Source organism: Chelonoidis abingdonii, chromosome 20 (genome assembly GCF_003597395.2).
Source record: "Chelonoidis abingdonii isolate Lonesome George chromosome 20, CheloAbing_2.0, whole genome shotgun sequence".
Lineage (NCBI taxonomy): Eukaryota > Metazoa > Chordata > Testudines > Testudinidae > Chelonoidis > Chelonoidis abingdonii.
In genome coordinates this window covers 17212174-17232989 of record NC_133788.1, presented here as the reverse complement: position 1 = coordinate 17232989, position 20816 = coordinate 17212174, and the positions used below count along the sequence as shown (strand labels likewise).

The following is a 20816-nucleotide window of genomic DNA, read 5'->3' as shown; positions in this document are numbered from 1 at the left end:
GGGTTTTTTTGTTTTGTTTGTTTGTTTTACTGGTGTCCCCAATATCACGGGACTGGCCCGTGGTACCGTCTCAGGCATTTCAGGTAATAGTGTTATTATTCATTATTTCTATTCCAGCACCCTTAAAGGCTCAACCAAGCCCAGTTGCCCTGGGCACTGTGCAAGCATATAGCGAGAACCAGTCATTTCTCCAAAGAGCTTCCAGTCTAAATAGATGTGGAAGAAAGGAAGTCTCATTATCCCCAATGTATAGATGGGATATTGAGGCACAGAGGGACTTAGAGCAGATTTTCAAGTGTTCAGTCCCCACAATAGGGGGGCACATTTCAAAAGAGTTCCCGGAAGCTCCGGTCTGGATTTTCAGTGAGCCAAGAGATTTGAAAATCTGACCACTTATTTAGGAGCTTGCATGGCAATTGAGCTCTTCTGAAATCCTAGCTCTGTTTGTGGGTGCTGAGCTGTTTTGAGAATCTGGCCCTAAGTGACTTGTCAGAGCTGACAGAGGAAGCACTTGGCAGTGAACCTGATCTCCTGAGTCCCAGTCCGGTACATTAACCACAAGACCAGCCTTTCCCCTCTCCATGGGTCCTGGTCCTGTTTTGGGGAATACTTTGGTTTTTCCTTGGCTCTGTGCTTGGTTGCTCTTCTTTTCATTGGGGGTGGAGGGAGGAGTAAGTGGGGGGTACACTGACTTTAAAGGGCCAAACATGCATTCTCAGATACACAGAGACCTGGCAGTTTCATGTGAGTGTCTGAGGGAAGAATGTGTGTGGCATGGAGCCCCCTATTTTTGTATGCCTTTGCCATAAGCTCTCTCCCTGCAGAGATGGCTTATGCTACTTAATGCAAACAAGGCTGGATGAGCAGAAGAATTGAAGGCAGAGCACAAAATGGCTGATCCATGTGTAACCTTGGGGCAGTTTGATGGAGTAGCCTCCTGACCCCTGGGTTAGAGCAGTCCAGCTTAACTCGGCGGGACTGTAGCAAAATACAAAGACACCCTAGTGCAGAATTACCAGCCCCTGCAATCGGACAGCTACCCTCCCCGCCTAGAATCCATCTTAAAAGTATTCTTCTCCCGACTGTAATAAGGCCTGAAAAGCCCATTGCTTACATTTTTAATTCCATATCTGTGTCTAACTGCTGATGCTAAATTCCGATCCCGCCACTTCTCAGGGCAATGCGATCCACATGTTAATATTTTAAGCCAGCCACTAATATTTTTATGTGGGAAATTGAGATTTTCTACGGTCGCTGGATGAGTAGGCTGTTTTTCCACGCTGAGGTATAAAAATTGTAGCTTAGGAAAACATTATTTTACATATTTGTATTTCTCCAAGCTGATTCCTGGCTCTAACCTTGCCTACCGCTGCCATGAGGAATGGGAGAGTGGTAGCTGCAGCCTGGATTATCATTGACCCAAGTGCCCTCCTGCAGATTATTTGTTTTACAATAGCACATAGAGGCGCCAGTCAAGGTCAGAGTCTTTGTGCTAAGTGCAGTGCAGACCTATGGTAAGAGAGAGAGCCCCACTCCAAAGAGCATACATTCTACATAGGAAAGGATAAGAGAAAGGCAGGAGTATTATCCCCATTTTACAGAAAGGGAACTCACACAGGAGAAGATTACGTGACTTGCCCAAGGTCACATGAGAAGTCTGTGGCAGAGACAGGAATTGAACCCAGACCATCATTCCAGGATCTCAGCCACAAGAGCAACCTTCCTTTCTAGAAAGGGAGGAGAAGCACACAAGTCATTGGTTATCCTTGCAATCTCTGACTGACCCACTGCTAACACCAGCACCATTCCTCGCAGCCCCACTCGCTGAGAAAGTCACCGCATCATGTCTTCTGTCCTCATCAATTTTAAATTCTATCAGTACAAGAGATTCAGTGTCAGGCTGGCACGGTTAAGGACACTATAATCCAATATAGCAGCATGGAGTGGATGTAGGGGAACGTAGTGGGTGGTCCCTGTGGCCACTAGCTGGTATGCTCAGCAATACCTGCTTTATATTAATAATAATGTCACTTGCAGCACTTTTCACCCAAGGATCTCAAAGCATTTGGAAAGCACTAACGAACTAAGTCTTGCAACTGCCTCTGTGTGAGAGAGGTTAATAATTATGTCCCTTTTCAGGTGGGCAAACTGAGGCACAAGGAGGCATAAGTGACTTTTCTTCATGATTAAACTGGGTGCTTTTGTTCGGAACTGTTTTTATCTTAGAGCTGAATGCTTCATATTTTTGAATTGCTGAGAGCAGAAACCTATTTATAAAACTCCATCTTCCCCTGACAGGTGGCAAACAACGTCTGACCAGCTAGCTGTATTAGGGACACAGAGAGGGGGGGAATCAATGGAGATATACCATAGCATTTAGTGGTCACCTAAGTCACCATCCGAGCTTATTGCTGAAGGAGCAGACAGTCCATCTGGTGCAATGAGTTGATACTGAGAGGTAGTGTCTCTCCCTAAAGGCTGCTTATAAATCACATTTATGGGCCACAGTCATGGTCCAAGCAGTGCATTCTGGATGTAGCTTTTGGAAGCACAGAGACTGGGGTCAGGTGCAGCTGTAAATTGTAACCTAAATGCTCGCAATCCAAAGTCAATCAGAAATCAGTGACAGAATGCAAGACACACACACACACACACACTCTAACCATCTTTCTCTCTGTGTTTCTCTTTCAATACATCCCTCCTTGCCTTCCCCTCCCCCCGTACTTGCCAGCTTTGGTTGGCAAGGAGGCAGCAGGTAGCAATGCTTAAAGGAACTGCAGACCCGTGACAGTGTCCCCAGTCTCATCATTCAGTCTCCACAGCTACTGACATACCAGGTTATCAAAATATTTGTAGGTCCATGCTCTGCCTGGGCTTCAAAGCTTAACAATGTCTTTGTCAAATCAACATTTAAACCAACACCTTGTCCATGTTTCCACCTCCCTGCTTCGCACACCAATATTCAGTAAGCTTTAGAAAATTGAATGATTAGCCAGACACCGATTTCTCTTCAGATGCTCAAGTTAGTTGTTGTGATGCAGGTCATGGGTATCTGGGCAGAGCAAAGTTGTGATGTTTTTGCTCTGGATGGGAATTCTGGTTGGTTCGGGTGGGGCATGAACCATGGACTCTGGGATCCAATGTGGATTTTATTTTTAATCCGCTATCGTGGCTGGGAATGTTACCACTCTAGAAAGAAATCAAGGAAATATTGGAGGGAAGAGAGAGAGATTGAAATGGAAGTGGCTTACGAACAGGTACTGAGCCCCTGTTGGGGAAAATTCACTACCAATCAGACTTGTTACTTCAGTTTTCCTTTTCAGGATTGTTCCTTTCAGTGGTAACAATAAACTCTGTGGACTGGAAAGAAGTTTAAGGGTGGGATTTTGCTGCTTTTTTTATTTTTATACACATACCAAAGAACATTGAGTAATGGCCTTTCTTTCTTTGGGACCCAGTTCTGGCACAAAGGAACTTTTTCTTTAGAACCCCAAAGTCTCTTTGGCCCGGACACCTCAGTGAACCTTCACAGGGATAGTTCACAGCCGGGCTTCTTGGAGGCCTTCAGCCAAGAGGAGGGAGGAAATCAAGTTGCCAAATTTGTCCCAATGGGTTCATGTCATTTTATAGCACACAAACCATCTGCAACATTCTGTTGTGGTGCTTTCATTGTGGGATGCTTCATCCCAATTAACTCAGTTTGGAATTAAAAACCTAGGGCCTGATTCTGTACCAGCACCAGCATAAAACGGGAGGAACTGCACTGAAGTCAGTAACAAGGCTGTAAGGGTAAAGCTGGTCTCAGGGAGAGGAGAAGCAAGCCCACTGAACTCAGCAGCCCCGAAAGTACGTGGGAACAATTTGTATTGGCTTCAACTAACGAGGAGCCTTAGCCTCAAAGATCAGATCTGAATCAAAACGTTCTTAAAGTTAGAGGATGTTTAGACCCAGGTTTTTTGTTTGGGTCTGCCCTGCACCTGGAGTCTGCTCCTGCGGAGTCCTGCTACAAAGCCATAATCCTGTGCCATTGCACTCTGTTGTAGTCATGGAATTGACTTTAACGTCAGAAATGTAGCTTTACAACTCCATAACCGGATCCCGAATCAAGAAAAAGAAAAGTTTAGCTGTGAGGAAGAAGTTCTTGTCCAAATCCACATGGTGCTGGTAGTTATCAAACCCGGAGAGAAATGAAATTGGAAATGGATTTAGGGTTTTTTAGCATGATATATCTGGATTTCTTTCCCAGTCACAAAAGTTTCCCAGTGTTGAAATATTAAATGAAAGCTAGACTGTTTCACAGGCACGTATTATTATTTGTATTAACGTAGCACCTAGGAGTCCTAGTCATGGACCAGTGCGCTAGGTGTGGTACAAACATAGAAGAAAAAGATGGTTTCTGCCCCCAAAAGCTTACAATCTAAATATAAGAGGAGAGAAAACAGATGGATACAGACAGAGAAATAGAGCAGCACAAGAAACCAAGGAGACAATATTGGTCAGCGTGATAGGCAGTGATCTCAATACACCAGCAGCTTAACCACTGTCGAGTTTTTTGTAGGCATCATGGCAAAGGAGAGTTTGTTAGAAGTCAGACTAGACAACCACCTGTGATCTTAGCTAGCTCCAACTCCCTGGCAATGTGAGTTTGTTCACTATGTTGTTATCGCTGTTACTGGTTTGTACTACAGTAGCTCTGATGGGCTCCAACCAAGATGATGATGTCATCATCCTAGATGCTTCACAAATAAATACTGAATGAGAGTCCATGCCTCAAACAGCTTACTATTTAAATAAACAAGACAGACAAAAATGGGGAGAGGAAATGGTGAAATAACTTTCCCAAGATCACACAATGGCTTAGAGGCAAAATCAGAACCCAGGACTCATGACTACCAGTCCAGTATCCAATTCACTAATCTACATTTGTTCTAATTCATGCATTTACTTTTGTGTTTATCCCATCTAGCTCAAACTGTCCCAAGCAATGGAGGCTTTGGCCTCTTCCCTTGCTATTAGGCAGCATAACAAAACAGTTCAGAAATATCTTGGCAAAGAAAACGTACTGAAATATTTTCTGCTATAGTCCTAGGCAGAAGCCTTCCTGGCTTCCATTTTTTAAGATGTCTAGTATGTGTATAGTATTTTGTGAGTATTTAAGAAAAATACAGTAAAGCATCTCTGCTGATGCTGAAAATTGAAGGCAGTATCGAAGTTTAAGCAGATCCCAGATGAAAGTGGATAAATATTAAGACAGATGCATCTCAGGACTTTTCTGGCTGTTAAACGTGCATTTCATTTGTATGGACATTAACAAGAGCTCAGAGATTTTGACCCACTAGTATAGATTAATGTGAGAGAACCTGACAGACCCACATCATTGTTTAAGACAAGTTCATGATGTAAATTGGCAGACAAAGAAGTGAGCAGTCAATATAGATTAGAATTAAATCTCTCCTCTTGTCCACAACCGGGGGCCTTGCATTGATCGGATCACATACGCCAGAAACCTGGGCTTTGCCAAAAGTGACAGCGAGGAATAAGAGCTGGCACTGGGAGTTGGGAATGTGACATTTATTTTATTCCCAGTCTGAAGGACTGGCCACAGCAGGCAACAGAACCCAGTTTTCCAGCCAAATGGATGAAGATTATTCCATTTTAATATAAATAGCCACTTTTGGATAACAAGTTACAAGAGCCACATATATGGGCATGCTCCAGGAAAGCACATAAGCACATCCCATTGATTTCAATGGAGTTTCAGGACATGCTTGAAATTAAGCATATGCCTAAATTCTTCCCTGAATTGAGGCCTAGAGTTGAGGGAAGAAGAGAGGAAATTTTATGTGAACATTTTTGCCAATTCTCAATCACTTTTCAATCCAGCCATGTTTGTGTCCGTTTTTGTTCACTTTTTCACAAGTATTCATGTGAGTGGGTGTTCTCACAGATAGTGGGGAATGGCTGTTCTTTGTGCAAAGGCTCACGGTCGTGTGCTAAGGAGAGCATCAGTACATTAATATGAACATTTGCTATTCATGCAGGAACCGCTCACCCTAGGCTTAGCAAGCTTGCATTCCAATCAGTGAGCAGAAACAATGCCACGTGACTTAGGTGACCGATCACACAGAATGACACAATAGATTTTCAGAGGGAGCAGTTAGTGAACAGCCTGTGGGCTGAAATATGTTCCTTCCCCCCCCCCCTAAAAAAAATGTGTGAACAATTATGAATGACAAATTCATAAAAATCAATCTGTTCATAGGTGACTGGTGGGAATAAAAGGCTATGTTAGTTGGGTAAGTTGTTTACTGTGAGTAGTTTTCCTATCTTCAGTCTCTACTGCGGTAGGTTACCTACATCTTATTACTTTTCTCTTTCCACTGTTAAACTAATGGAAAGGAGAGACTGCATCCTACTGACTCTGGGTCTGATTTTCAGAGGTGCTGAAATTGATGTCAGTGGGAGCTGCCAGGGCTTAGCACCTCTGAAAATCAGGCTCTAAAGCTTAAGAATTTGTAAGAAATAAGCTGATGGTGATTTTTTTTAAAAAACGTACAAAAAGTTTCCAAGAGCCTTCCATTTTTGCCTCTCTCAAACAATGTTTGCTTCCAAACTCTCAGAAAATACCTATGCTCATGACTCCAGTGGGTATAAAGCAGGGTCAAACCAGACCCAGGCAGATAGCAGTTAATGTGTGACAGAACTCTGTAAGCAGAATAAAGGATTTTTCATTTGAAAAAACAAATTCTGAAGTCATTCATATTTGCTTTGCAAGGAGGCCTTGTGTGCTGTCATTTTCATAATAACTTCTAGGCTTTTATTTATTGTTTGAGCTAAATGATTTCTTGTTTCCTTTCTGTAAAAAGAATATGTGGTTTCTTGTAATGCCCTAATAGCAGATTTCCTAGCACTTCAGAATTACACAAAAAATGCAAACATGTGTCAATCAGAATACAGAGCTGCCAAACTCACTATCAAATAACCTCATAGCCCTTCTGTTTGTCCCGCCTCATAGTATATATTTCTTTCTTTGAGAGAGGCCCTCAGAAGTCCTTTTTCCTATTTTGTTTCCTTTTAGCATGTGAGACCCACATCAGTGACTTAGGAGTAGATTCACTCATTAAAAATACCTTACAGCATTCAACACCAATGGCTTCCATGGACCACTCACTTGCTTAAAAGTAAGCATGTGCTTAAATGCTTTGCTGGATCAGGACCCAGACTCCCAGTCTCATGGCCTCTCCACTGGACCAAGCTTCCTCCCTTTCTAAAGCACAAGAGCATACAATGTGATGGTCCAGATTACATATTTCAAATAATATAATAATGCAATGCAATGCATGCATCGAAATGATAGGGGATAAAAGTAGGAAAAATGACTGTCACCGTTACCTGTTCTACTATAAGAAAATTCTTAGGTCTTGCATTTATTAACCTTTTTTTTGATGTGGGCCGGGGGGGGGCGGGGTTGGTTATTCTCCCTATGGTTCTAGTTTAGGGGCGGGGGTGAGGTGAGCTGATCTTGTATTTTGCAGTAACATTTCGGGATTTTTTAAACCTATCTATTTTTTGGCTGCAGCTCATCAGCAGTACAATTCTAATTTCATCAGCAATGCAATTCTAATTGCTTCCTGGATCTGACTCATGTAAAGTTTTTCTTCCCCCTCATGCCCTTTGAAGGAAACCTACCTGGTTATGGCAAAATGGCGATTAAAAAAATAAAATAAGATCATGAAACTAATATTCTGCATGTGGCACTAAAACTTAAACTACCAGAGAAAAAATACAGCAGAATTATATCCTTTGTTCTTCCTCTCTCACTCCCCCACCACATTGATGCCCCCCCTTCCCATTTCCCCATGCAAACCTTTTAATTTTTATGCCAGTGACTTTCTTTGCCTCGATCAGACTTTATCACATATCTCTAGTTGGGATTCTGCCTAGCTTAGCATAAGACAAAAATGGGGTGGGGGGGAGAATCGGCTGAATAATAGGACGGATTTGTAGCAGCTGAGGATTTGCATTCAAATGTTTGCCAGCCTCCTCTGAGCTTGAGCTTTATCATGTCTTTACAGCCAACAGCTTGTTTATGAATAAAAAATGTGGCATGAAACCAGAGGAGTGAGTTGTCTTTGTTTTGTCAAGTGTGTGGAGACAAAATGCTTGCTTCTCACAAGTCTTCACTTCATACAAGCCTTCTGGGACCTCTGGGGGCAGCTGGACTCAAACTGCTACCTGCAGACTGGTTGCTATGGCAAGCTTGCTTCACCTCCTTGACAGGCCTTGCATATTCATGAGCCCAGAATGGCTGGCTGAAGGGACCTTGGAGATCTTCTATGCAAAACAGGAGCGCTTTGACAGGCAGCCACTTTATTAACTCATTAAGCTCATCTTGTTCCTTTAAATGCAGTATAATTACAAATAAAGCTGTCACACTTTGTTTGCAGTTATATAATTTAGCTAAGTACCGCTATGACCTGGGTTTCAAGGAGGAAATAGAGGTTATGAGCTTGGAATACAGTGACACTGGGGAAGGAGGAGGGAAATGAAAGAGCTAGAGAAGTTTCAGAACCTTCATTCATTCTTTTTCTGTGGTGGGAGGGATGGTCTGTGCTCATTTAGAAAGAGCTGCTCTGAGAACGCAGGGCCAGGTTCTACTTTTAGCTACACTAGTGGAAATCCAGTGTAACCCGATTGGGTCAAAGTCTGCTCTTTGGTACATGCGTGTAAACCTGGGATAACCTCATTGACACCAGTGGATTTATAGTGAGAGCAGCTCTTACTTTAAAAAAAAACGTTCCACGGGCCAGATTTCCAAGGGACTGAGCACCAACATCTTCCACTGACTTCAGCTGGCGTTGTGAATGCTTCACCCTTCTGAAAATCAGGGTCTACAGCGTTCTGTACAAACAGTCCTCGTACGTTGGTTTCTTGACATAGAACTCCCTAGTGTGTGATTATTTTTTTAAAAAAGGTACCAAGTCTCGATGAAATGGAAACCCAAATTCATCCCTAGAACTGCCGCATCTTTAGACCCTGCGCTGGAAATTAAGGCCTGAGCATAAAACGGTCTTTGTTTCACCCCCCTCTATTGACTGAACACGAAGCAGGGATCAGGGCAAAGTTGTCCGTCAGAGAACAGTGCTGAAGAGAAGTTATGGTCAAAAATAGAGTGGGGTGGGAGAGGAGAAACAGAGGGCGAGTTAAGAGATGAAGGAAAAAAGAGGTTGGGGGGAATCCTATGGAAAACTTGTTAACAACATTTATCCAACAAATGCTCCAGCTCCCTTCCCTTCATCTGCCTTGTACATTTCCTGGTTAAGGCATTAAAGGATTCATAAGTGAACCATGCTAAAATACATTTGCATGTACCGTAGGAAAATGGCATTGGTAATGGTGATATAGGATAAAGGCTTGTAAAGGGTGTGACGCTCAGCAAGCACCTCGAGTATTTCATAGAGCTGAAAGAGGATGCGGTTCCTTTCCATTGTGTTTTAGAAAGAATCGTAGCCTCGTGAGGTCGAACTGTATTGTTTTTAATGACCTAGAGGAGGGGTAAATATTTATACTGGCGAGAAGCAATAAAATCGTGCAAGGATTTTAAAAACCTGATTCCAATATGCTCTCCTTTCTTGTCAGTGAATGAGTGCATCTTGTTCAACGATATCCCTGATACAGACCTCTGATGTTGTTTTGGCTTTTGTGCTCCATCTGCAGTCGTTTAAGTGCACTTGGAAAGTGAGATAATATTGTACAGGGAGGGGGGACAAGGCGGGCAAGTCAGGTTTCTGAGTGCTTGTGTCCTCAAACACCCAAGGCAAATTGATAAAAGATGCACACAGATGAATCCATTTGTGACTTCCATTGTTAGAATTTTCTTTCTTTGGCACCACAAGAAGAAACAGAAAAACTGTAATTTTCTAGCAGGGCCCGCAAAGAGTCTGCCTTTTGTCTTTTACGTGGTTGTGCCTGGATATTGAAGGCCTGACCCTCAATACCGAACACCGAAGTCTGTTGCAGCTTTGCCTTTGGCTTCAGTGAGGACAAGCTCAGGCTGTCCGCATCTGAACAAAGTATTAAGGCTGATGTTCTCAAAGGGACTAAGCAAATCAGTAAATGCGGTTTGGGTGTTTAACTCCTCCTTTGAAACTCCCAGGCTGGAAAATATTAAACTGTGAACTGGACCCCTTCCCTTGTGTATTTCATTCCAGCATTTCCGGAGATAGACGCTCTTAGACAGCAATAGATGTTCGTCAACCACTAAACTGCCTGGGGTTAGGAAGAAACTTCACCCATGGGCGGGTTACTCCATAACTGACCTTTGGGAGGTTTCTTGTCTCTTACTCTGAAGCATCTGATAACTGGGGCACTGTCAGGGAATGGGATTCTAGACTAGATGGGTCACAGGTCCTATGTAACTTGTCAGCAGTCTGACAACGGGCTGAGTTAATGCTACAGTTCAACCACCCAGTAATATTCAGACCTGCATTGAAATCATACTGGGAATGGTCACCATGAGCTTTGCTTGCATTAGGTCAAGGGCAGATTGTGCCATTCAAGCCATGGCCCTTATGATGGATGGTGCAGAGTCGTGCAACTCAAGTAGGGGGCTCCAGGAGATAGTGGAGAGTTTGCCCGCGGTACCAGCCCTTAGGAGAGAGAAGCACAGCTCCTACTCTGCAGCTGGTCAGTTGGTGGCTAGCACCTCCGAGGGAGTGCTAGCAAAGAGCAGACTGTGGAAAAGCACAGGGAGTGTAATAGTGCTCGGCTCCTAAGCAAGGGGCTCGGGGTGGGGGGGGAACTCAAGGGGAGTCCTTGTTGCCCTCCACCGTGGTCCAGACAAAATCTGACCCTAAGCAAACTAGAAGAATGCTATAATGCTCTGTACAATTGATCGTATAACTGCCACCTATAGATCCTAGGCAGAACGGCAGGAATGATCAGAGCTCGTCTTACTGTTTGTTTCAGCTTCTCACAGCTGTGCTTTAAAAAAAAATCATTGCAAGGAAAACAATGGGCTTTTATTTATTTTCCTCTTTTGCAGAAACTCCTTTAAGGCCATGTCCTAGATTTAGCACAGGCTCCGAGAAGGATGAAAGAGATAAGTCCCAGATTGTACTGCTGTGCCCAACAGACTGGTTACATCGTACTTGATGATACTTCAGCCCCGTTGTCATGACCCCATATAATCCAGCCTCCTGGACCATCTGACACACATTTACACTTAACATTTTGTTACGAGACTCTATAAATGAGATCTCTTTGACCTTCAATCCTTGGCTAATTGCTAGTTTCATGTACAAGACTAGCCTAATTTTAAGTGATAATTATCTGAAAGTGGTAATACATATGGCATTGCATGTTTGAAATGTCAGAACTGGAAAACTATCAAGTAGATGCAGGCAAATTGAGACAGTGGAGGGGGGTAGGATGTATTCCTTAGCTAGCAGAACAGTTAAGGGGCCAGTAAATATTTTGTGTGTGTGAATGTAATAGATAGACAGACAGACAGACAGACACTTTTTTTCTATCTATCTATAAATAAAACAGCATAACAGAAATGTAGAACTAGATAGGACCTGCACTGAGACAGGACCAAGTAGGGAGGGTGGGTGAGTGGGTGTGTGTATATGTGTAGGTGGGTTTGGATTGTAAGGCTGGGCATAGAATAAAAAAGATACTGAAACTGCAGGCAATAAGGATATTCATTAAAGTGGAATTTTTGTTCCCAAGGAACTCACATACTTCAGTGCATTCAAATGATTCTGACTTTCTCTTAGCACGATGATACTGACTGAACAATGTCCTCCTGCAAACACTGCACTGAAAGAGTATGGGATGAGGAGAAATGGGAGCCAAGTGCTGTTTAGCAACCAAACAATGCATTTCAATCTGGCCCTTTTATTTTCTGGGGGTATGAAGAACTATGATACTTTTTTTAGAGGTGAGTGCCTGGCAGCTGTGTTTTCATCCCCAAAGATCCTGCACTCTGAGGACATCATAGTGGACCAGGATTCGAAATTACACTGGAGATTCTGCTTGTACCAGATGAATTCAAAAATAATTTTTTTGGTCCAAATCCTCAGTTCATTTACATCTGCTGAGTGCCTAACCCGCTGCCTTTAGTGAAGTCGTTCTGAGTTTAGACCCATATAACTGAGAACAGAACTTGTCCCAAAAGTCTAAACCAGCGGTTGGCAACCTTTCAGAAGTGGTGTGCCGAGTCTTAATTTATTAACTCTAATTGAAGGTTTTGCGTGCCATTAATACATTGTAATGCTTTTAGAAGGTCTTTTTCTATAAGTCTATAATATATAACTAAACTATTGTTGTATGTAAAGTAAATACGGGTTTTTAAATGTTTAAGGAGCTTCATTTAAAATTAAATTAAAATGCAGAGCCCCGCAGACCGGTGGCCAGGAGCCCGGCAGAGTGAGTGCCACTGAAAATCAGCTCACATGCCATAGCTTGCCTACCCCTGGTCTAAACATTGAAATCTAATTATATGGGAGATAAAGTTGATACAATACAAATACAGATACATGCGCATGTGTGCGCACACCCCAATGCTGCTCTCTTTTTGAGCTGGAAGAACCACAATCGTGCTTAGTCTCACAAGAAGCTTTTTTAATTTTAGCTTTGAGTTTCATGCCCAGTCCCACTGGAGTAACCCAGGAGTCTGGCAGTTTGTGTCATCAACAGGTAAGAGAGAACATTTGTTTAAAGCATGCATTTTGATTGTACACGCAGGAGTGTTATACATTACAACACTTTAAACTCTTTAACCATTTTACCAGCTGCAATATCTTCATCGGGAGACGAGGGGAAGAGTTAAAAATGGACCAGAGACCCAGATCTAAAATGCCACATGTTTGCTTCCACAAATTACATCTCACCTTATTATTTATTGAGGGTTGAAATCGATGGGAATATTTGCAGATTAAGATACTACTTCAGGGCAAGGATAGCAGAATTGGGCTTTATATCTATCTAAGGTATTTAAGTGGCCCCAATTATCAAAGTATCTTTACAGTCTTCAGTGTGTGTCCTCATAGCACTTCTACAGAAGAACCTATTATGCCCATTTTACAGGTAAGGAACTGAAGCACAGAGAGGCTTGGCCAAAGTCACACAAGAAGTCTATAGTGGAAAAGTGGAGCAGATCTCCCAAGTCCTAGGCTGGCACCCTAACACTAACCCATCCTTCTTTTTATGGCACCAAAAGTAGGCCATGCACTTCTTAGAGTTAGGCCTGGTCTGCACTAGGGGGGGCTTGATCTAAGTTACTCAACTTCAGCTACGTGAATAATGTAGCTGAAGTTGACACACTTAGACCACTTACTGCGAAGTCTTCACTGCAGTAAGTCGACAAATGATGCTCCCCCATTGACTCCGCCTGCACCTCTCGCCCTGGTGAAGTACCGGAGTCAACGGGAGAGCGTTTGGCGGTCGATTTATCGCATCTGGACTAGATATAATAAATTGACACCCTTCCCCTGGATCAGTCGCCGCCCATTGATCCAGCAGGTAATGTAGACAAACCCTTAGAATAAGACCTTAAAGAGGCCTAAGGCCCAGGTGCTATTAAATGATCTACCTGTGCAGAGACCCTTTGGAGATCAGTGCTTAAATGAACAACTTACAAACAAAGGAATGGGAGAAGAAAGCAAGGGGCAGACTGGGGGGAATGCATATTATAAATCATGGAATTCCTTGGACAGTACAACACACAGTGTGGGAGAAATTCACCTCCCATGCAAAGTGCCTGTCTAGGTACCGCTTACCCCTCAAGATAGGACTTGGGTGGTGCATAGCCCTCTTGAAAGTGGTAAATTTCACTCCAGGTTAGTTCCTTAATACACATACAAAATATATAAAAATTGTGGTTAAATATTTGCACCACCAGCACCCCTGGGAATTAATTGATTGTTGTTTGAGGGATTCTGACGATGATGACTGTGTGGTATACAGTAGCATGGAGGACATTGCTTATTAGAAATGTTCTATATTAAATAAATTGCATTGCCTGCTTTAACGTAATAGCTTAGATTTTCAGCGCCACTAAGATTTGGATGTAGACCTTGTTGAAAATTTTCCATCTGAATGGGTTTGTTTGGGTCAGAAAATGCATTTCCTGTAGGAATATGTAAATTTTGAAGTCCCGTTTCCAGAACAAACTAGAAAAAAGTGCTTCAATAAGGTCAAAATGTTCCATTTTGACATTTTTAGAATGGAACAATGGACTTTTTTAATTTTGAAATATTTCTTTATATTATTAAAAAATGTTAAAAGTCAAAATTGATGTGAAACATTTTGGTTGACCTAAAATGTAATTTTTTTGTGAACATTTCGCATCACAGGACATTTCAAACTTTTTTACTTTCATTCTGATTTGGAACAAAACAAGATTCAAAATCATGACACATCCCACAAAATGGAAACTCTGGTTCACAGATAGCTTTCTGCGGATGCTCAGTACAAACTGGGATTTGGAATTGGGCATCTGAATCCACTCAGAGGTTTTGAAAACATCGGACATTGTGCCAAAATATAGGACCTTGATATACCTTGATTGCATTCTCTTGGCAGACCAGGTTCTGTAGCAAGCGGGAAATTCTAATTGCTTATTAGTGGTTGACAGCAGTTGATATTTGGCTACCTGCACGCCTCTAGGCATAAAGTAAAGTAATTTTCCTAGAACAAACTTGAGGTCCCCACATCCTTCCTAATCATCATTTTGATTTACAGAAAATATGATTATGTTGCTTGTTTGCTTATCAGGGTGTAGCACTGAACAATGTTGCATCTTGTATTTGAATTTAATTAATTGGTTAATAAGATTATAATTAATGAAAATAAATTAAAACCACTTCAGTAATTAATTCACTTTAAACATTATTGACAACACTCCGTAGATACTGTAAACTCAGATTTAAAACCCTGGCTGGGAACCACAGAGTCATAGTAATTACAGATGGAACAGACGTTTTTGAATAGCGAGTTCGTTCTCTTTCAGGGACCAGATACACATCCATATATATATTTTTTTTTTAATGAATTTAGCTCAACAGTGGCAGCTTTCTGATACTGTGTCAAATATTTCCATTGTATCAGTAATACCCATTTCCAATAATCATTTTTCTGGAACTACAAAAACACATTCAGACAACTTTACAAAAGTGGCCTCTAATTCAATTGCCTCAAATTTTTGAGAGTCCAACTTTTGAGATGCCCAGAGGTGATTTTTTTTTTTAAAGGTGCTGAGTTCACATCACTTCCCTAACTTCACCTGGGATTCTGGGTTTTCCATACTTCTGAAAATCAGGCTCCAGGGAGTTGATTTTCAGCATATCTTGGCACTCACAATGAGGGCCAAATTTCAAAAGAACTTAGCTCCCATTTAGAAACCTCAATAAAGTCCACAACTTCAAAAGAGCTGAATTCTTTCCCTAATTGTGGGTACTGAGCATTTGAAAACCTGGTCCTGAAAAAAAACTTGGGCCAGAATTGCAAAAGAGCATGTATGGCTCACAAAAGTGGAGACCATTTTTTAAATTTTGATCATGGAGTTTTTACCCCATGTGTGTTTTACAATTTTTATTTAGAGCTGTGTGAATACCCAGACGCACACATACACGATGCAGATTCTCAAGTATTTTAACTACTTTGCTTCAGCCATTTCTATGTCCACCAGCAGCAGCAGAAGACTCAGAAATGCCCATTTCTTCGTTAATTTTGAAGACAATTGAAATGCACTGGATGAAGTTTCAGCAGGGGGTGGGGGGTTTGAAATGCTGAGAGGACACTGGCTCCTTCCACTGGCTTTTTTAAGCCTATTGTTTCATATGTCTCTCTAAAGGCTTAAAAAAAATACAACTCCTGTGACCCTCATATTCTTCAGTATTGTTGTTCTATTGAGGCCTTTAAAGAGCAAGTGAAGTCTTCAAGAGATAATAGTGAAAAAGCATCTCCAGTTCTCCCTACATTATTTGTTTGACCCTCATTGACTTCAATGGACTTTGGATCGAGGCTCAAAAACCTGGATTTGAGACACTTTGGGAATGGAAATGTCTTTTTCCATTGCTTTGCTGTCATTTACCCAGTCTCATGTTATTTAACTGTGTAAAGCATTTGAGGGTAACGTTTGTATGAAAGACAGTCTAAAAATGTATTTTGCATAGTGATGGCCTTATCTCAAATATGCCCCCAAACTATAAGGATGAGTCGAAATCCAGTGACAGATCCCAACACGTTTTGCCACAGGCCACCTGTTAGGGTAATGGGCCAATCCAAAACCCTGGCTCCAAACATTTCCAAACTTTTTGACATTGAAATTTGAATCTGAATATTTCAATTTAGGCTCAATCTCTAATTTTATACCATCATTGATTTATACTGTAGTGGCATCCAGCGTCTCATTGTGCTAGGTGCTGTACAAACACTAAGTAAGAAACAGTCCAGGTCCTTGTAGTTCTCAGTTCCCTGAGAAGCATGTGAATAGGTCAGACTGGCAGACCCCCAGGGGATTTTTTGCCTTCTTCTGCAGCATGGGGCACTTGGTTTAAATTGTGCAAATGGTGGATTCTCTATAACTTAGTCACCCGTAGGGGTCTATTACAGGAGTGAGTGGGTGAGGTTCTGTGGCCTGCAATGTGCAGGAGGTCAGACTAGATCAGTGCTTCTCAGCCTGTTTACCATTGTGGGCTGCATGTGCAGCTCTCTAGGTGTTATGTGGGCTGCATCCATGCAATATATATACTACCTGTGTGGCACGGAAGAAATCACATGGGCCACAGCTGTGTGTTGAGAACCATAAGATGATCATAGACCCTAGTCTGTGTCTGTGAATATACTGTGACAGTTTCTCACAAGACAATGCACCTGGAGGCAGTGCAGAGTACACTAGGATGTCTACCTGGAGTGCAGCCTGCCTGTTGCTGCTACAGCTTGATGCTGTGTGGATGCAACATGCCAGCACAAGCAGCCAAATCTGACGGCAGTCCACTCAAATAGCTGTATTGGTGGCACTATCCTGGCAGAACTTTTGCTGATAAAACTCTGGTGTAGACGCGCTTTAGCTGAGTAAAGAGGAAAGAAGCCATCAAAAACAAAGCATGATAAGAATTTGCTCCCATTTAAATCCTCCTCCTCCTCCTCATCCTACACACACACACACACACAATTTTCCTGTTCTAAAGGGTCTAATTTTTAAATAAAATAAGTTATTCACATATACAATTTAGGAAATCTGGAGTTCCCCTTTTCCCGTGTTGTCACTACCTTTGCCCCTCTTTTCACAACATCAGAGGCTAATCCTTTTAGAAACACGTACATTGGTAAACAGACCTAGTGTCACTCTGAATCCTGCCTCCTCACAGGTGTTCATTGAGATTAAGAGCTTTTCTTTGCTCTCCTTTTACTTAAATTAGTAAGTGGTTGTTTTAAGAGATAATAAAAGGGGAAAGAACAGAGTACACAGGTTGCTAATAATTTCCGTGCAGCCGCTTCAGGAAAGCAGGAGGTATTTGAACTTAAATCTACAGTGATCGACTCATTTGTATTTTGACAGCCCCCCAAATTGCTAGTCTCTGGTAATTAAAATAGCAGATACTGCTTTGCAGTATCTCCAGGAGTTACTTTCGAGAACAGGTGCTGGAATTTTGACGTGTTGATGATCTGTGAATGGCAAACAATAAAAGGCAAACTAGGACCAACCATCTAGGAAAACCTCATTATCGGGCACAGTTTTATTTTGGGTGCTTGTTAATTAATACAGCAGAGGCCTGCCTTAGCAAGTGTTCCTGCACAAACGGTATGTATCAGACTCTTTAAAGGCCCAATTCTGTTCTAATTTAAGTCAAAGGTGACATTCCTACTGACTTCAGTTGCAGCAAGCTTGAACCCTAAGGGACTAACACCATAGTCCTTCACACTTTTCAGTTTTGTATGTTTAAATACATTCATCATAGCATAAAACTTGGTTCTACTCAATATACCCCAAGACACTGTGCAAAGGAATGGATTAGATCAAAGAGGCAGCGATCCATAATCTCTGGACTGGCTGAGATATGCCCAGCACAAGGCCAACGTTGGGGTAAAAGTGCCTTTAAATTATCTTCATGCCTCCCAATCCCCAAAGCCATGCAAGGCAGTGGATGCAGCCCAGTCACTCTCCAGATACTTAGAACCAGATAATATACACCTTCTTCAGGCAACACCAGAGTTTTGCCTGAGTAAAGTATGCAGGATCTAGTCTTCAGGGCATGCCTACAGTCCTGTATACTATAGAATCTGTTTTACCAAAATGGAAAGCATTAGCAAGGAAGGACGTCGCTCACATTTATCCCTGTGTTCTTCCTTAACTGTGATATGAATCTCTTACTTCTACCAGTCAATGGAATCACTTCTTCAACTCAAGTGGACAGAGGCTGCTCTTTTAGAGCAGAAAGTTATCATGGGTTCAATCCTTGCTGACAATCTGTCGTGGTGGATTTAAAATTTTTATTAAAGCTAATGTTAAAAATTTATATAATACATAGATTGAGAAAAGGGTGTCTGTACATCTGAGTATAGTGCTTAAATTATCCATAAATACAAAGTTTGTTTTTAAAGTCATAAGATACATATAGTGCATAATCAGCAATAACCCAAATTTAGGTGAATTAATTTAAGAATACAGTTTAGATATCTAGCATCCATGCATTCGGGTATATTTCTCATGAAAAAAGTTGTACAGAGAGTTGGTGGCGGAAATCAAAATATACCAATGAGTGAAGATTGTCCCTCAGTAATTGAGAGTTTAGGATAGGTTGTCTATTTAGAGAAAAAAATAGTCCGTCAGGAAAGTATTTGAGTTACTTTCCTGACTGCGCTTCTCATCAGCTCTCCAGCTCATCCCTTCTGGTATTGCTGAAATCTGATATTTTGTTCCGTGTAGATGTCCCTCGACCAGATGATGGTGTCCGACACCATGAGTTGCCACATCAGCTGACCGTAGCACTGACCAACTCTACGTTCTCTCAGCACTCACTCGTTACTGGGGTCCATGCGCCCAAGGACTCCGACAATCAACACATGAATTTGGATCACATAGCCCCTAGCTCTCAGGGCGTCAGCCAGAGAGGCGTTTTTCTCCAGCTTTCGAGATTGGACGTCATGGAAAGCCAGGGTGCTTATCACACCTAACCCCAGGCCAGATCTTTTGGAAACTATCAGATACTGGCTGAAGGAGCTTTGGTTTAACATTTCATCCAAAGAACAGATGTTCCTTTTAACAAGTCTTCCTGTAGTAATTGTTGCTACATTAACTTCCCTGAAGCCCAGAAAACGCATTATTTTCTCAGGTGTTTTTGTTGGCAAAGACACATCTTAGAAGTACATTTTTTTCCAAGAATATATTTTGGTTTGAGTTAGATACACCATCTTTAGTGGCACACTGTTCCACTCAATAGATATTGGTTCCAGCAGGCTTTCACTGTGCTAAGTTTGCCTTGTAAATCATATAAAGATTCAAAATGCCTTGTGTATGATACACATTCAGGGAAGACCCCGAACAAGCACTCAGCACAGATGCTGCCTTATGTTAGCCTGATTCTTCCTTTGCACTTAAAGCATGCATCATATTTTGTGCTGACTTAACACAACATGGATAGTTGTACTTTCCAAGTAGCTGGCAACCCTTAATCAATGTTAATTGGCTCTAATTAGCATATGTTAATTAATGATATTTACTACAAATTAAAGGTATGAGTGCTCCCAGAGGGTTTCCTGTTCATCCAATTAGTGCCAATTAGTTGCAATTAACACGTGTAAATGAGATGCCATTGAACCCAAAACAAACAGCACATAGTCTGCTGTATTCACTTGCAGTTGAACTTACGTACATTGTGCTGAACGGGAATAAAACAGAAGGACTACAGAGAGGTTTTAGTAACTAAAAGGTCCCTAAGATATATTTAAACCCGGCTCATTATGCCTTATTTCTTGCCTCGCTCTGTAAAAGCAAGCTGAGGGGAAGTTGATCTGTATAAAAGCCCCGGACAAAATAAAAGGCGTGTAGCTTGTCTTGCTGGAATGAAAAAAGAACCACACATTTTTGTACAATCAAACAAAAAGCTGATGAGTCACTATTCGTGCCCAGCTACTGCATGTTATCCATTCACAGGGCGTGCCATTCGGCCTGTGGAGTGGGCCAGCACATTATGAACACTTAAGTCCCATGGATGCCCTGTTTAGAGGGCTAAAGTGGGACTTACATGGTGCATGGACTTTGTGCTGGGCCAATGGACAGAGGTGAATTTCAGCCAGAAGGCTGAGTGCTAAAGAAATCTGAGTGGGCTTAATTGTAGATCTGGAGACCTGGGAACTATTCCAGTGACTTGCTCTGTGACTTTGGGCAAGCCACTTGTTGCCAGATTTTCCAAGGAATTTAGGCACCTAAAGATGCAGTTGGGCTCCTCAGAGCCTTACCTGTCCCTCTGGCTCTGACGACTCACTGGCCAGCATAGCTGAATGCACAGCAGACCATGAGCTGATCCCCCAAAATAACTTAGGCTCAGATCCTCAAAGGCATTTAGGCACTTCACTCTCATTGAAATCAACAGGAGCTAGGAGCCTGAATACCATCACGGATCTTGGCCTTCTTCCCTCCCCACAGAGCAGAGGGGAATGATCGTTCCCCGAGTCACAAGGGACGGTGCTGCTACATGCCATCCCTTACTCAGGACAGATTGTAATATTACAGTCTAAGCTTCTGTGAGTGCAAAGTGGTGTTAATATCTGTATTGGGAGGGAAGTATGAATGCCAGGATGGGTTC

The 20816-nt window shown here is 42.1% G+C and overlaps 1 long non-coding RNA gene across 1 annotated transcript in view; it reads left to right on the top strand.

Moving 5' to 3' along the window:
* The window catches only part of LOC142047981 (uncharacterized), a 99833-nt gene extending 87130 nt beyond the window's left edge, over positions 1-12703 (top strand). The window contains exon 3 of the long non-coding RNA XR_012657324.1: positions 12638-12703. This is a non-coding gene — a long non-coding RNA (uncharacterized LOC142047981). The remainder of the gene's footprint in view (positions 1-12637) is intronic.
* Positions 12704-20816: the final 8113 nt, after the last annotated feature.